We start from the raw sequence: 18,034 nt of genomic DNA on the forward strand, positions 1-18,034 counted from the left end.
TGATGATCATAACAGTCTTACCTTTCAAACCAAGGTTAAAACTAAAAGAAATGTTTTCTTCTCTGTGGCTCCTTGCCCATTACAGGTTATCCTGGTGACAGCTATCTTCCAAGTTACATTAGCAGATTAGCAGGAGTAAGAAAGGATATTGTATGAAACAGAAGTGTTCCTGTAAAGACAAAAACAAAACAGAATCACATATGTTGTGTTTGGGTCTGAGGACAGCTGCCATTTAAAACGAAAACGGGCTCAGAGTCGTGGCTCTCACAGAACCACATTTCACAGAAGTAAAAAACTCAAACTGAAGCTTTTCTACGAGAACATGGAAAAAACAGATAATCCTATCCTACAATTTTTATTCCACACTAAGATAACCTGGAGATAAACACAGGTGCATGGCAGCGCTGTCAGTGATTGAAGAACCATATCCTTACTATCTATGAAATAACATAAGGCTGACTATAAAAGCACTGTATTTTAAATATTAAGCAAAGGACTAGAAAGATGGCTCAGCAGATAAGCACACTAGCTGTTCTTGCAGAGGAACCAGGTTTGATCTCCAATGCCCACATAATGACACACAACCATCTAGAACTCTAGTTCTATGGGGAGCTGACAATCTCTTTTGGCCTTTGCAGACACACACACACACACACACACACTGGGTACTAGTAAAATACTCATACACATGAAAGTGTGTGTGTGTTTTGTGTGTATGTGTGCAGACATAGGACCTGTCATTACTAAAGGTTATAGCACACCCTTTTAATAGCAGTACTCCGGAGGCAGAGGCAGGTGTATCTCTGTGAGTTCATGGCCAGCCTGGTTTATATGTGTGTTATAGTACAGCCAGGGCTAGAGAGAGATCTTGTCTCAAAACAAAACAAAACAACAACAAAACTAAGGCACTTTCCAAAATGTACACATGTATGTACACGTGTACACACACACACACACACACACACACACACACACACACACAAATTAGCATCAAATCTATGTAGTTCCAGGTCCCTCGAGCTATTCTGTAATAAATTGTAATACCACCAATAACCTCCTATTCTGGCCACTTGCAGGCAAAATACCAGGACCACTCTCAGAGACCCCCAGCAGTATCATCAACACAATGTCTGTATCCCTATTCAAATGCCAAAATGTTGTTAGTTGGGTCCATACACTGTCAAAGAGCCTTTTTGTTCAAGGGCTTATAGTTTTTCACTTGGACTGTGTCTTTGCTTCATTTCCTATTGCTGTGATTTAAAAACAAACAAGAAACTCTAAGCAAAAACAACTCAAAGGAAAAAGAGCTCACTTCTGCACACAGTTCAAGACTACAATCCTGAAGCAGCTGATCTCATGGGATTCACAATCAAGAAACAAAAACTGACAAATGCTGCTTTGCCTATAGTGGACAAGCTTTTCTTCCACCTCAAAATAACCCACACAGTATGACCAGAGGCCCATTTTCCAAGTGACTCAAGATTCTGTCACGATGACAGTTAACATAGATCATCAGACTGATTAAGACAAACTCTGAATGTGTTTAAATACCAAGAAAATTTGTGTATTTAAAATTTTTAGGGTTAGGGATAGAGAGATGGTTCAGCAGTTAAGAGCACTGACTGCTCTTCCAGAAGTCATGAGTTCATATCCCAGCAACCACATGATGGCTCACAACCATCTGTAATGGATCTGACACCCTCTTCTGGGGTGTCTGAAGATAGCTACAGTGTACTTATAGGCCAGAGCCAGTACGAGGGGGTGGGGGTGGGGTGGGGTGGGAATCTTAAGATAATAAGAAATGAGATCCAGAAGAGCAAAACATTACATCAGCACAATACTAAAACTGCTGGGTAAAGAGGGGCAATCAATATGCAGTGAAAATAGGTCTATAAACAAAAATAGAAACATGTTTTTTGGTTTTGTCCATGTCTACAATCTACAAATAAGACAGTAAAATCAGGAATACTAGAATGAAATAGAATACTGACCAAAAGATACTATACCTAGATCCTAAATCTCACCCTTTTCCATATTAGCAGATGCCCAAACGCTTTTAAAAAAAAACAAAACAAAACAAAAACAAAACAAAACTACCAGTTCTTTGAACTGGGACAGTGAACCCCAGCTACACTGAAAATCAAAGGAACTACAGAACCAATGCCAAGACAAGAAAGGTCACACCCTACCCCGGCTAGGATTCCTTCTGGTTCTTCCTCTCCTGGCCAGCAAGCAAGACCTTTACACTTTAGACTAAAAAGTGAAACTGTGTTATGAATGAGATGAGCTAGCTTTCAGGGGAGTGGGGTTAAGACAACCAACACCTAGGGATGACCTGAACCTTCACTGGAGTTCACTAACCAAATGAGCCATACTAGTACTTTGCTATAATGCTAAGCCCATAAGCCCCGCCTAACATGGCACCTGCCTGTCAGCCACTCTCACTTATTAACTTTAGAAGTTTCATGGTTTGGTGCCTACGAGTGGAGGGCAGGTTGTAGGGTAGAGATTGTGTTTAATGGTTAAGAACTCAATTTGCCTCCCAATAAAGTGACAACTTCTTCTGGCCTCTGAGGGCACGTAAAAGCAAAAACAAAAAAACAAAACAAAACAAACCTTATTAATAGGAAGTCTAAGCAGTTCAAGAAACTTGCAAACAACTGACTTAGCTCCCTGTACATGTAGGTGTATGCTGCTGAAGAAGATACCAAGACCTCAAGTATTTCATGCACCTCCGCTTCTCCTTAACTTCTTCAGAAACTGTTTGCTGAATTATTCTCTTACACAACACTGAACACACCCAGTAAGGAACTACTGAATCATAATTGTTCTACAGTACCTCAGAGGCAATGACTATGCTTCAAGTCAGGGTCACACACAACTGAAACCAAGTCTCCTTTATTTCCTAATATCTAAATATTTTTAAAATGTTTGGTTATTAGCATTTCCATCTTTCATTTTTGAATGTGAGGTGTACATTTTTTGGCTGTAATGCTAACTAGATGAGGACAACTTGTCTGAATATTGCTGATGACTTTATTCTGTTAAGATGATAGTAATTGATTTCTTCATTGTGAAGTGACCATTTTCTTTGGTGATTCGTCAGTAAATAATCTGCAAAAAGACATCTTATAGATGATGTTCTTAGAACATTCACTTCAGTACTTACTAGAAATTGATACTATGATATTTACATGCATTTTTTTTATTTGAGATAGGGTCTCATACAGTCCAGGCTGGCCTCTAACTCACTATATAGCAGAGGATGACATTAAACAACTTCTGCATTTATTAGCTGCCTTTGCAACTTCAGTAAGGTATGGCCCTGTCTGCCCACTCACTCTTTCCTAAATCTATTATTAGTATGAACTCAGACTCTTATAGCACCATTATTTATCATGATCTTTACAATGTCCCAGCTTTGGCTGTGCAAGCTGTCCTAGGAGCTTTTGTGTGTTTTCTGAGCAATTTCATTCCTCTCACAGCACGTTCCTGGTTCATATAATTTTTTTCTCTGCCACATCTTTGAAATCTGCCATTTCTCCCAAGAAGTCATAATTCTGGTCAGGTAAGACATTCAGAAATGAAAAGCTAAAAAGTTCACAAATAATAGGTGGCATCACTCCCACTGTTCTTGCAGTGTAGAAGTATAGAAAGAATGAGAGTTCCCAGGATTAATTTTCCATTTGTCCATCCCTGACTTTGCATAAGAGCAAAGTCAAAGATTACCAGATCACTTCAGAAAGCCTAGCAGAATAGCAGAGCAGCCAGATAGTGGTGGAACATGCCTTTAATCTCAGCACTTGGGAGGCAGAGGCAGATGGATCTCAGTGAGTTCAAGGCCAGCCTGGTCCACAGATGAGTTCCAGAATAGTCAGGGCTATTACACAGAAATACTCTGTCTTGAAAACAAAAACAAGAAGAGCATTACAACAAACAGGAAAATGCAAAAGAAAACAAGGACTCTACAAATATACAACACACATTTAAAAAAACAACAACAACAAAAAAAAAACTGCTACTTCCAGAAAGATCAAGATAATGTATCACTAAACACCAGGTGCCACTGAAAAGAAAACAAGAGGAAGGAAGGGGGCTTCAAAACTTAAAACTTCAGAGCAGAAATTAAAAATTGAATAGAAAGGTTGTAAGAGAGCAGTATCATGTATTAAATAAATAATTGGAACTAGTTCAGTATTGAGTATTAAAGAAATAATACCCAAGAGGTCCTAAAGGAGACTGTCCAAGTGCTGTCAGAGTTCATGATCCAGCCACAGAAAGAGTAGCCTGGGGCTTTTACAGAGAATCGAAAAGATAAGAAGCTTTGGGTTGGGGCTGGAGAGATGGCTCAGCGGTTAAGAGCACTGACTGCTCTTCCAAAGGTCCTGAGTTCAAATCCCAGCAACCACATGGTGGCTCATAACCACCCGTAATGAGATCTGACGCCCTCTTCTGTTGAGTCTGAAGTCAGCTATAGTGTACTTATGTATAAAAATAAATAAATCTTTTTTAAAAAAATGGCTAAAAAAAAAAAAAAGCAGCAGCTTTGGGTTTCTTGAAGTCACACAAGAAAGCTATAAAAGTATCTTTTATACTCCTCTAGGGGGCTTACTGCCATCTGCTAGTCTACATCTAGTCCTACACCTAGGCTGAGCCATACCACAACTAGAAACATGTATTTTTAGTAAATAATACAATCTTGGGGTTCACAGTGTGATCAAATATTCTGCAACAGAAAGCTAAAGGACTGTGAGAGGCTGTGTGAGGGAAGAGAATGAGTTTAGTGGTAGGTACTTGTTGAGTACCTCTGTCCAATCCAGAACCCCTTCCCCAAAAATATACATTAAGATGGCTGCAATTTTAAAAATAAAAAAAAAAAAGTAAGACTCTATAAGGATGGGAAGAAATTCAAACCTTTGTGCATTGCAAAGAAAATGGAAAAAGTAGGAAAATGGAAAACACTTCAGAGATTGAGGAAAACAGTTTATGATTCCTCAAAGTAATTAAAAACAGACTTATAAAATAAACCACACACAAGAAGAATTACCAGATGACCCAGCATTTCTATTTCAGGTTCTACACAAAAGGATGCTAAGACAGGGCTGGGGATTTCACTCAGCAGAGTGCTGCACAGCACCACAATGCCCCTGACTGATCTCCAGTACTGCATGAACGGGGTGTGTTGGTGCCTTCCTGAAATAGCATCATTTAAGAGAGGGAAGCGGGAGAATCAGAAATTCCAGACCATTTACACAGCAAGGACACCCTGGGCTTCATAAGTCCCTCTATTAAAAAAGAAAAGGAGGAGCTGGAGAGATGGTGGGTATATCAGTTAAGAGCACTGACTGTCTTCCACAGGTTCAGGTTCAATGTCCAGCATGCATATACATGGTGGCTCAAAAACATCTGTAACTATAATAACAAGGGATTGAATGCCCTCTTCTGGCCTTCTTGGGCATCACAGACTTACAGGCCAGCAAAACACACACACATAAAAATAAATAAATAAAAGAAAAGGGAGAACTGAACCATCTCAATGGTACACTGTACAGTCAAGTTCAAGGCAGCATTATTCCCAACAGCTAATATGTGGTGCAAACCAAGTGCCCATCAACAGCCACATTCAAAAAGTATATTCAGTTTTAAAGGAAAAGAAGGGGACTAGAGATGTGGTTCAGCAGTTAAGAGCACTGGATGCTCTTCCAGAAGACTCAGGTTCAATTCTCAGTACCTACATGATAGCTTGCTTACAAATGTCTGTAATCACAATTTCAGGGACTCTCATGCCCTCTTCTGGATTCTGTGGGCATCAGGTACGCATCTGGTGCACAGGCATACACGCAAGCAAAACACTCATACACAAAATATAAAACTAAATCTTGGGGTGTGAAGAAGGGTGGAGATGTTGGCACAAGCCTTTAATCCCAACAAGTTCCAGGCCAACAAGGTTACACAGAAAGACCTTATCTTAAAAAAACAAAGTGGGAGAGGGCAGCACAGGGGAGAGAAGGTGACACACAAGCTACAATTCAACAAACAAAATGACTGGCTAGAAATCACCAAAAAAAAAAAAAAAAAAGGCCAATGTCTGTTCTGGTAAAGTTAATCTTGTTCATTTTAATTAGTGTAAAGTGCCCTAGTTCCCTCCCTCTAGAGTTTCTTTCTTTGGCTCCCAGAGCAAAACTTTGAGAGTGTACTCAGATAACTTTTAGACTTTTGGGATGATCTACTGATATTAAGTTAATCTTGTTATTTCTTTCTTGCCTTATTTAGCACTTATCATGGATATGAATGATATGAATGATATGAGCAAGCAGTACACCCAGGGCCAGTACTGTCTGCAGCTGCAGGTGTTACTGGACCACATCCCTGAAGAAGGAAGGGGTTTAACAGTTAAAACAATTGGAGAGAAAGGAAGGAAGAGGAACGACAAGTTCTTTAATGGTATGAAATTTTAGTTCCAGAGGATGAAAGTATTTTATAATAGCAACCTGTTCAAACAAACAAACAAACAACAAAAAAAAGATAAACTATTCCAATTCAGAAACATGTGCCTAAAATATCAATCAAGTGTAGACAGAGAGGATCCATGGCTTTGCAGATACATGGCTCAGCAAAGAGTATTGTACTGTTCCTGCAGAAGGCCTGGATTTGGTTCCTAGCACCTACATGAAGTTTGACTCTGTATCTCCAGTTCCAGGGATTCAATGCCCCATTCTAGCCTCTGTAGGCATTTGCATGCATATAAACTCATGCAGGGAAACACTCATATAAAGACATACATTTTAAAAAATAAACATTGTGCTTTTTTTAAAGAGTGCATAAAATAACTGGGCATGATGGTGCTCACCTTTAATCCTAGCACTCATGAGGCAGAGGCAAGTGGGTCAAGGCCAGCGTGGTAGACAAAATGAGCTCTGGGACAGCCAGGGCTATACAGAGAAACCCTGTCTTGAAAAAACAAATGAGTACATAGAGGGCTGGGATGCAACTCAGTAGTGAAGAACTTGCCTAGCATGAAAACAACCCTATATTCCCTCCCTCCCAAGAGTATACAGAAAGAAGCAAAATAAATTTAAAAAAAAAAAAATTAAAATCTCAGGTTTGCTTGCTTTTTCACAAAAACTGCAGACTGTGCTCCTGGAAAGGAGAGGGAGCATTAACAGACGACACAGACTCCAGGATATAATCACCCATGCATGAAAGACAAAAACTCTCCCAGGGTAGGATGGAGGACGAACAGCAAGACCCCAGTGCAGAAGAGCAAGGGCAAGAGGTCTAGACTTCAAGATGAGAAGTTCCGCCGGGCAGTGATAGTGCACTCCTTTAATCCCTTTAATTGGGAGGCAGAGGCAGGCGGATTTCTGAGTTCGAGGCCAGCCTGGTCTACAGAGTGAGTTCCAGGACGGCCAGGGCTACACAGAGAAACCCTGTCTCGAAAAACAAAACAAAACAAAACAAAACAAAACCCCCAAAAAACAAACAAACAAAAAAAAAGATGAGAAGTTCCTCAGAAAAACAGACAGAACACTTGAGCACACAACAGTGTCTAATGCCAATTCACAAACAAGTCCATTTTTTAAAAGGCCTGTTTTTACAGAATATGCAATCATTTAAAAGGGGAAAGTATATAATATACCACTGTTATAAATAGCATGACAGTCACAGATTGTCCTTTTTAGGTTTTTACAGTTGTGATAAACACCGTGACTAACGTGGGGAGGAAAAGGTTTGCTTTACCTCACATTCCATCATGAACCTGGAGGCTAGAACTAAAGCAGAGGCCCTAGAAGAATGCTGCTTACTGGTTTGCTCCCCATTAACCTGTTCAGCCTGCTTTTTTATACCATCCAAGGCCACCTGCACAGATGTGGTACTGCCAGTGGGCTGGACCCTCCCACATCAATCATTAATCAAGAAAATTGCACACAGGCCAATCTGATAGAGGCAAGTTTTCATCGGATGTTCCTTCTTCCCAGATTAACTCTAGTTTATGTCAAGTAGACAAAAAACTAACTAGCACAATGGTAATGCTAAACACTAATTTAACAACAAGGGAAGGATCTACACTGGAAGAATGAGAATCAGTGAACACTATTTACAACTACAATCTCAGAAGGTATGCACCAAGCAAGAACTCTTCAAACATGCCTGCCTGGTAGGCTTTTCTTTTTGTTTTTTTCATGGTACAAAGAGTCCAAAATATAAACTGCCTTCAGGAGGGGGAGAAAAAGCCAGCCATTTAGGAGCTGCTACTGGCTATAAACTAGAGAAATGTAAGTTTGACATGTTTTAAAAGCAAGTTCTTTTTAATCCCAGCACTCAGGAGGCAGAGGCAGGCATCTCTTTGAGTTCATAGCCAGTCTGGTCTACATAATGAGTTCCAGGGCAGGATTACACAGAAAACCCCATCTTTTTGTTTGTTTGTTTGTTTTTGTTGCTGTCGTTGGTTTGGTTTGGTTTGGTTTTTTTGAGACAGGGTTTCTCTGTATAGCCCTGGCTGTCCTGGAACTCACTCTGTAGACCAGGCTGGCCTTGAACTCAGAAATCCGCCTGTCTCTGCCTCCCAAGTGCTAGAATTAAAGGCATGTGCCACCACTGCCCAGTGAAAACCCCATCTTGAAAACTATAACAATAACAACAAAAAACAAGAAACAAAACAAAACAAAAAAACAAGTTCTTAATTCTGGACAGGGAAGCGGCATGAGCTACTAAGGCCACAAAGTCACACCAGCTATTTTCTAGCTGTGTGATAAAAGATACATCATCTAACTTGAGAATCCATTCCTGAACTATAAAGATGGCATAAATGAATTTTATACTATCTTCTTGGCTTGCCAACTCCTGAATCTAAGGTAACAATCAAAGCAGTATGATAGCAATGGTTGGAGGATGAGAGAGAGAGAGAGAGAGAGAGAGAGAAAGAGAGAGAGAGAAACAAAACTGAAAACAGTATGTGTATACACATTACTTGCTTGATGTCAGTAAGGACTGAGAGAATGGGATCACTAGGGCTGCTATTGCTAAAATGGAGAAATAAGCTGTACATTGAAGGAGTGGCAAAAGCTAGACAGACGACTGAAGAAACAAGACAAGGGTTTAGATCCTAGGCTGGAAAAAAATTGAACTAAAGGTATCCAAACTGAGACATAAGGTCACTGAACAAAGGTAACAAAACCCCCGCCCTCCAAAAAACCATCTGTCTAGGAAGGAAGATGCTGCAAGGATCCCACCAAGAACATCAAGTGAAGGGAGCGGGGAATCTCCTAAGGATCTGACTTCTAGGAAATTATATTTTTACATCAGAAAGCACAAAATAAGGAAGAGGCTCTCAGAGAGCAAGACTGCTCAGGAATAGAGAGTAAGGACAGGGCCACAGCAGCTAAGGAAGGCACGGATGATTTGATAGCTAAAAGAGCAAGCAGCATAGACCCAGGAGGCAGGAAGATCTCTTGAGTTGGTGTAGTCAGACTAGTCAACATATCGAGTTCCAGGATAGGCAAGGTTATAAAGAGAGACTCTGTCCCCAAAACAAACAATAATAATGATAATAGCCATGCAGTTTAGCTGTCCATTATGGAATTATTCTCTTGGAGAAAATGAATTTAAAAAAATCCATTCCCTAAAAGTAAGACAGGAAAATTAATATGCTTTCATTTTTAATTGTATTACCATCTATCGTTCCTTAAAGAATCAATACCTTTCTCAACAGACATAAAATTTGCCCCTATAAATCGTACTTTCTTTTTCAATACTACTAACTGTGGTGACAGCTAAAGAATACAAATGTGGCATAGTTATAAAATGCCCACTGAAGTGTTAGAGAAGTAGCTCAGAGATAGAGTGCATGCTTAATATGCTTAAATCAAGTCTTTGGTTCAATCTCAAACACTCCTGCATACCCCATAGAAAACTGGTTTAACCTAAAACAGAACAAAATCTCTCAACTGAACAGCATCTAAATATATCTGCTTCATCATAAAGGCTGAGAAATAGCAAAATGGACATTCACCATTCACAACCCCTTATCTTAAAAAGAAAAGGAAAGGAATCATCCTAATAGGGCTTTTTATGGACATTAAATTTATTGAAATCAAAATTATTTACAGAAAGTATGTAGAGGGAAAAGTCCCTGCACTCTACACTCACATAAATTTTAAAATGCAGACCACACCCTATTGGTGCCAAAGAACCTACTCCATAATACCCAACATTGTCTTCCTGTACAGTATCGGGCAGAACAAAACTGTGCCCACACTACAGACAAGTGACAGCTTAGAGTCCAGATACACAAAAGCAAGACTCCACTCCCTGCTATATCATAAAATCCTTGATCACTTTAATGTGGCTCACTGATCCCACTATGCATGCTTCAAAACACTCAAGTCAGAAGAGACCAAAGACAATGAGGTAATCCACCTACAGAAGACTTGCTTATCATTTTACCATCAATGTCTAGCATGCCTCGAATAAAAACCCACCTATAAACTTTGGATACAAATGTATCAACACCCTATGTGGTGACACACGTACAACACCAGTACTTAGGAGGCTGAGACAGGAGAAGCTCAAAGCCAGCCTTGGCTACACAGTAAGTTCATGATCAACTAACTTAGGCTGCACATTAAGAGTTTGTCTACCGGGTGGTGGTGGCACACGCCTTTTATCCCAGCACTTGGGAGGCGGAGACAGATGGATTTCTGAGTTCCAGGCCAGCCTGAGTGAGTTCTGGAACTACAGAGTGAGTTCCAGGACAGCCAGGGCTCTACAGAGAAACCCTGTCTTGAAAAACAAAAAAAAGGGCTGGGTAGATGGCTCAGCAGTTAAGAGCACTAACTACTTTTCCAAAGGTCTTGAGTTCAAATCCCAGCAACCACATGGTGGCTCACAACCATCCGTAATGAGATCTGACGCCCTCTTCTGGAGTGTCAAAAGACAGCCACAGTGTACTCACATGAAATAAATAAATAAATAAATCTTTAAAAAAAAAGAAAAAGAAAAACAAAAGGAAAAAAAAGAGTCTGTCTAATAAAAGGGGATTGTAAAATTATCTATAATTGGGAGAAACCTAAAACTTAAAACCTCTATATATTCAGAAATACCCAACAACAATAAAAATTATACACACATACCTGTAACTTTGTCATGCAACTTCAGAAATACCAACCACTAATACAGGCCCCAGAAAGGATACTAATAACACTTCTAAGCCATTAACCAAAATTATTACACCAAGAATGTAAAGTACAAGCCAGGCAAGGAAACCCTCCCTACCACCTTAAGAAGGTCATATCAGTAGGTGATACACTGTAAGCAAAGCTTTGCACCTGACTGGATTACATCATTGTCTGGCTATGCTTACTAGGAATACTCACATCAGTTCAGACACAAGAAGCCAGCTCAGTCTAACCTACTATGAAAAAATAGCCAAGTCACAGACTAGTAAACTTTCATCCAAGGCCAAGTCCAGAGGACCACCTATACTGTTACAGCCACAATGAGTGAGGAATGTCTACACTGGTCAGGCTACACTTCATTAGACCAACTGAGGTACCTACTCTTTAACACTCCCTCAGTGTCACCAAACCTTTTTACATGGCATATGAGCAACCAAGTGAATGTAAATTTCTTCCTTTTCTTTTTTAAGACAATATCACACTTTATAGCCCAGGCCAGCCTAAACTCTATGCACATCAGGCTAGCCTCCAATTTGCTGCCATCCTCCTGTCCCTGGCTCCCAAGAACTGGGATTACAGGCATGCACCAACATGCCCCTTTTAAATGAAGTAGTATCATTCATAAATTAATATTCTTTATTACAGCAGCAGCAGTATAATCAAAGGCATGTCCCTTTAATTCCCACAGGCAGGTCTTGACCTATGGTGGCACAAAGATTCAGTTCTAGGCAGAAAATCTCTTTGTATTTGTCTTACCTACAAAATGGGAGACTTGAGTCTAAATCATCATGTGTCAATCTCACAAGTCATTCCTATGATCTAAGAAATAAGTAAATATAAACAGTATCAGAATACAAAGAAAATCAAACCAATGAATAACACCAGTCTCAAATTTTTCGGAAGTTACTCAAATAAATTTAAACTGAAAACGACAGAGACTATAAAGTTGCTCAAAGCCAGATGTGGTAATGTACACCTTTAACCTCAGCACTCAAGAAGCAGAAGCAGGCCAATCTCTCTGAGTTTGAGGTCATTTTCATCTTTATAGTGAGTTCCAGTGAGATTCTTAAAAAAAAAAAAAAAAAATGTCTCTGCTGGAAGACCAGTCTGTCTGGTTGTGCCATGCCTCTTACTTAAAAAGATAAATAAAAAGCCAAACTTCAAAAAGGTCCACAGCACTGTGTTCATGTGGGCAAAATGAGAATGCACAGCTCACAAAGGTCTGTGCTGTCCTAACATACACCAGGCCCCACGTTACATTCAGAGCTCTCTAGCATCAGACGCTTGCTTACTCTGTCAAGTATTCAAACCAAGTAAAATTTGATGTGGCCTTAATGGGAGATATGCTTGTTCTAGGTATAATCAGGTAAAACGTAGATTCACTTACAAAGCTTATACGACACCACACACCCTTTCCCTGTGATGTCGTCCAGTACATACATACAACAGGACTGAGTTCCCCAAAAGAGAATCTTAGCCAGCCTCTAAAAAAGGAATACACACTGACTAGCGCACGTTCTAAAGGTGGACAGCCCCAGAATGACCGGTCTAATAGCTCTTTTCAAAGGCTCACTTCTACAGCCTGCTCTGGCTTATACCAGACCCACTGGTATGTTTTTCCATCTTTAAATAAGAAAAAGATTCTTAAAAATTTTGACTTATAGCTTGATTTAAAAACACACACAAACAACAACCTCTAAATACTTCCTTGAAGAAGTCTGTCCAGTACAGACTTTCTCATGTAAGAAGGCCACCACTAATGACCATGTAGTTTTCAACTTGTGCTTTTACCAAAAAAAAAAAAAAAAAAAAAAAAAAAAAAAAAAAAGCCTAATCTTCCAAAAGTAGAGCTGCTAGAGAATACACATGCGCTAATTTTAAGTGGCACCTACTTTCTTCCCACCACACGTGCACGTGAATGTCTGTTTCTTCACATCCATCAACATGCAAACATCCTTTCTTTTCTCTTTGAGTAAGGCTGGACATTGTTCACATGTTTTAAAGTATGTTTCTGTGTGCCTGAATGCAATTTGCCTGTAGAGTCCAGAAGAGGCTATGAGATCCACTAGAACTAAATTACTAGCAGTTCTGAGCTGCAATGCAGGTGCTGCCAACTAACCTTGGATCTTTTGCCATAACAGTACACATCCCTAACCAGTCAGCCATCTCTCCAACCCCCATTTTTTTGAATTTTTGAAAGCCATTTACACTTCACTTTTCTGCCAAGGGTCTGTTTATAGTTTTTGTCCATTTCTATTGAGCTGGGCTGGTTAGTGCTTTATAGTAATTATTTTTTACAGCATATGATAGCACTCCCTCTTCAATTAATTACACTCTGGTACTATCTGTACCAGTCGACTTCAAGTTGGACTCATTCAGTTACCCTTTTCAGTCCTCATTTTAACCAGCTTTCAGTGCAGTTCACCAGGAGACACCTCTTCCTGCCTGCCCCCATTCACCCATATTGGAATGAGAATGTTCTCATCAGTTGGCCTCTCTGAGCTCGAATTCTTTTTCTCCCTGGCCACTCTTTTTCTCTATACATTACTATTATAGGAGTCTTTGAAAGTGCAGGCTGGTGTTCCCATCTGTGCCCTGGAGCTGATCCTGTGCCATAGCTCTCCATACGCACATTCTGGCAGGAGAGAGCTGGTCTCCCAGGAGGGCTGACACACAGGCTTACAGGAGCGACAAGTCACAGTCAGAGACAGCAAGACGAGCTAACACTACAGATAACCAGATGGTGAGAGGCAAGTGCAAGAACATAAGCAACAGAAACCAGGGCTATTTGGCATCATCAGAACCCAGTTCTCCCACCAGAGCAAACGCTGGATAACCCAACACACCAGAAAAGCAAGACCCTGATTTAAAATCACATCTCATGATGATGATAGAGGACTTTAAGAAGGGCATAAATAATAACTCCCTTAAAGAAATACAGGAGGGGCTGGAGAGATGACTTAGCGGTTAAGAGCACTGACTACTCTTCTGAAGGTCCTGAGTTCAAATTCCAGCAACCACATGGTGGCTCACAAACATCCATAATGAGATCTGATGCCCTCTTCTTGTGCGTTTGAAGAACTTACATATAGTAAATAAATAAACCTTAAAAAAAAAAAATACAGGAGAGCACAGGTAAAAAGTTATAAGCCCTTAAAGAAGAAACACAAAAACCCCTTAAAGAATTAAGGGAAAACACAACTAAACATGTAAAAGAATTGAACAAAACCATCCAGGACCTAAAAATGGAAATACAAACAATAAAGAAATCACAAAGGGAGACAACCCTGGAGACAGAAATCCTAGGAAAGAGGTCAGGAGTCATAGACACAAGCATCACCAACAGAATACAAGAGATAGAAAAGAGAATCTCAGGGGCAGAAGATACCATAGAAAACATTGACACAACAGTCAAAGAAAATGCAAAAAGCAAAAAGATCCTAACCCAAAACATCCAAGAAATCCAGGACACAATGAGAAGACCAAACCTAAGGATAATAGCTATAGAAGAGAGTGAAAACTCCCAACTTAAAGGGTCAGTAAATATCTCCAACAAAATTATAGAATAAAACTTCCCTAAAGAAAGAGATGCCCATAAACATAAAAGGAGCCTAGAGAACTCCAAATAGATTGAACCAGAAAAGAAATTCCTCCCAGCCGGGTGGTGGTGCCACATGCCTTTAATCCCAGCACTTGGGAGGCAGAGGCAGGTGGATTTCTGAGTTTGAGGCCAGCATGGTCTACAGAGTGAGTTCCAGGACAGCCAGGGCTACACAGAGAAACCCTGTCTCCAAAAACCAAAAAAAAAAAAAAAAAAAAAAAAAAAGAAAGAAAGAAAGAAAGAAAGAAAGAAAGAAAGAAAGAAAGAAAGAAAGAAATTCCTCCCATCACATAATAGTCAAAACACCAAATGCACAAAACAAAGAAAGAATATTAAAAGCATTAAGGGAGAAAGGTCAAATAGCATATAAAGGCAGGCCTATCAGGATTACACCAGACTTCTCACCAGAGACTATGAAAGCTAGAAGATCCTGGGCAGACCCTAAGAGAACACAAATGCCAGCCCAGGCGACTTACACCCAGCAAAACTTTCAATTACCATAGATGGAGGAGACAAGATATTCCATGACAAAACCAAATTTACACAATATCTCTCCACAAATCCAGCCCTACAAAGGATAATAGATAGAAAACTCCAACACAAGGAAGGAAACTATACCCTAGAAAAAGCAAGAAAGTAATCTTTCAACAAACCCAAAAGAAGATAGCCACACAACATAACTCCACCTCTAACAACAAAAATAACAGGAAGCAGCAATCACTATTTCTTAATATCTCTTAATGTCAATGGACTCAATTCCCTAATAAAAAGACATAGACTAACAGACTGGATATGTAAACAGGACCCAGAATTTTGTTGCATACAGGAAACACACCTCAGTGACAGGCACTACCTCAACCAATCCTACGTCCAATAGAGAGCTAATATCCAATACACACACATAAAAAAAAACTCAAGAAGTTAGACTCCAGAGAACCAAATAACCAAAGCAAGAGCCTCCCAGGACCCCACAGGGATAACATCAGCTGAAATACTCCACAAAGGGGAGGGAGACCTTATCTAGAGGTTAGGCCTGGCCCCCTGGTTGAGGGATGGACCACTCACCCATCTCCAAAATTGTAACCCAGAATTGCTCCTGTCTAAAGACAGGGACAAAGAGTAGAACAGAGACTGAAGGAAAGGCCATCCAGAGACTGCCCCACCCGGGAATCCATCCCATATGCAGATACCAAACCCAGACACTATATCTAATACCAATAAGTACTTGCTGACAGTAACCTGATACAGCTGTCTCCTAAGAGGCTCTGCCAGATCCTGACCAATACAGATGCGGATGCTCTCAGCCAACTATTGGACTGAACACAGGGACCCCAATGGAGGAGATAGGGGAAAGACTGAAGGAGCTGAAAAGGCCTCATCTGGCATCAATGGAAGGGGAGGCCCTTGGTCCTGTGAAGGCTTGATGCCCCAGTGTAGAGAAATGCTAGGGGAGTGAGGCTGGGGTGAGTGGGTGGGGGAGCATCCTCATAGAAGCAGGGTAAGGGGGGATGGGATAGGAGTTTGCAGAGGGGAAACTGGGAAAGGGGATAACATTTGAAATGTAAACAAAATATCTAATTTAAAAAAAAGTACAGGTTGTATACACTCCTTATCTATCAGTCTTCCAGGTTAACCAGTCCTAAGAAAAATTTACAAAGCTTAAAAGATCCAAAACAAGCTTTGAGGAATGAAGGAAGAGATTTCCACTGGTTTCTTAATGATCTCTCCTGCCTCCATCTCTTCAGCACATCCTAGCAGCACACATCACATAACATCCAGCCCATTTCTTTCACAGTTTTGTTTTTTGTTTTGTTTTGTTTTGTTTTTTGTTTTTCCGAGACAGGGTTTCTCTGTGTAGTCCTGGCTGTCCTGGAACTCACTCTGTAGACCAGGCCGATCCTGAACTTAGAAATCCGCCTGCCTCTGCCTCCCAAGGCCTGGGATTAAAGGCGTGCTCCACCACTGCCTGGTTCCCAGCCCGTTTCTTAAGTGGCTCTATAAATACAAGTCTTAAATCTCTATACTTTAAACAAGATGCCCAAGTAGTAGACAGTTCCCACAAATGTCTAAGAGTGAACTAATCCTCAACTAGTACAGTCAATCATGCAAAGAAGGCCCATCACATTCCACACCCAACCAAACCTTCCATTCACAATGCCTTCCCAAGCTCAGTAAAACAGGCCTCAAGTTGTTAGACTTGGCTCTTCTCTGCCACACCTCCACCTCTAATCTAATCATCAAACTTCATAGTTCTACCTTCAATAGCCCTTCCCTCCTCTCAATTTTCTGCCACTGACTAGAAGATGAACACAGCCCCAAATTCACTTCTACTTCTTACTTGGTTTTGGTCAGAGTTCTCTACTGTTCACATGTGCAGTTTGTGATCTATGCTTTCTCTGTGGCACCCACATAAGGCTTCTGCACACTTGAACTACAGTGCATTTGTACTGAGATATGGTTCTGTGGTAGGATGCTTGCATGGCTTGTCTGAAGCCCTAGACTCAATTCCTAGTATAGTAGCTCCAAGATTAAATAAAACAGGAAAAGAAATTCTCATTTATTTGTATTGATTGCATGCTAAAAATGACAGTGTTTTGCAGCCAGGCAGTGGTGGCACACACCTTTAACCCTGAACTCGAAGGCAGAGGCCAAAGGACCTCTGAGTTTAAGGTCAACCTGGTCTAACAGAGAACAAGTTCCAGAAACCCTGTCTTAAAACAAACAAACAAAAAACATATTTTGGACATACTGAGTTACAGACACAAAATTCAAATGGCTGGGGAAATGCAGTGATAGAGCAAGACCTAGTGCCCCATACACATGCACCATATATATGTATGTATGTATGTTTATTACTCTATTTTAACTTATCACATATAGTTACTAGGAAATGTCAATATGTAGCTGGCACTGAGGGCATCAGCTAGTCTCATAGCCACACTTTCTTTAACCAGGTATGATCAAATCATAGAAAACACTGGACTTCAAAAAGGACAGGTATTCAGGTATTTGTCAAATGAATTATGGGCAAAATTGGTATACATCCAATTAAAGACAAAGTATGCTGAAAAGTGGTGGCACTTCCCTTTAATTCCAGGATTCAGGAAGCAGAGGCAGGTGTATCTAAGTTTAAGGCCAGTAAGGGCCACTGAGTCAGACCAGATCTTCAATAAAATATAAAGCAACAAAAAACTTTCAACTAAAAGCTAAACAACAGCAGATTTCTGAGTTCGAGGCCAGCCTGGTCTACAGAGTT

The 18,034-nt window shown here is 40.3% G+C and overlaps 1 protein-coding gene across 14 annotated transcripts in view; it reads right to left on the reverse strand.

The window, feature by feature from the left end:
* The window catches only part of Ppp6r3 (protein phosphatase 6 regulatory subunit 3), a 123,562-nt gene that overhangs the window by 88,516 nt on the left and 17,012 nt on the right, over positions 1–18,034 (reverse strand). For 11 of the 14 annotated variants that reach the window (XM_031389089.1, XM_031389100.1, XM_031389099.1 and 8 more), the window contains exon 2: positions 22–169. The exons of 2 other annotated variants lie outside the window; for them this stretch is intronic. The gene's annotated coding sequence lies outside the window, so the exon portion shown is untranslated. Of the gene's footprint in view, positions 1–21; positions 170–11,933; positions 11,997–18,034 lie in introns of all 14 variants that reach the window. One more of the 14 variants, XM_031389088.1, reaches the window with a different exon arrangement.

This window comes from Mastomys coucha, unplaced genomic scaffold, assembly GCF_008632895.1.
Source record: "Mastomys coucha isolate ucsf_1 unplaced genomic scaffold, UCSF_Mcou_1 pScaffold21, whole genome shotgun sequence".
NCBI lineage: Eukaryota > Metazoa > Chordata > Mammalia > Rodentia > Muridae > Mastomys > Mastomys coucha.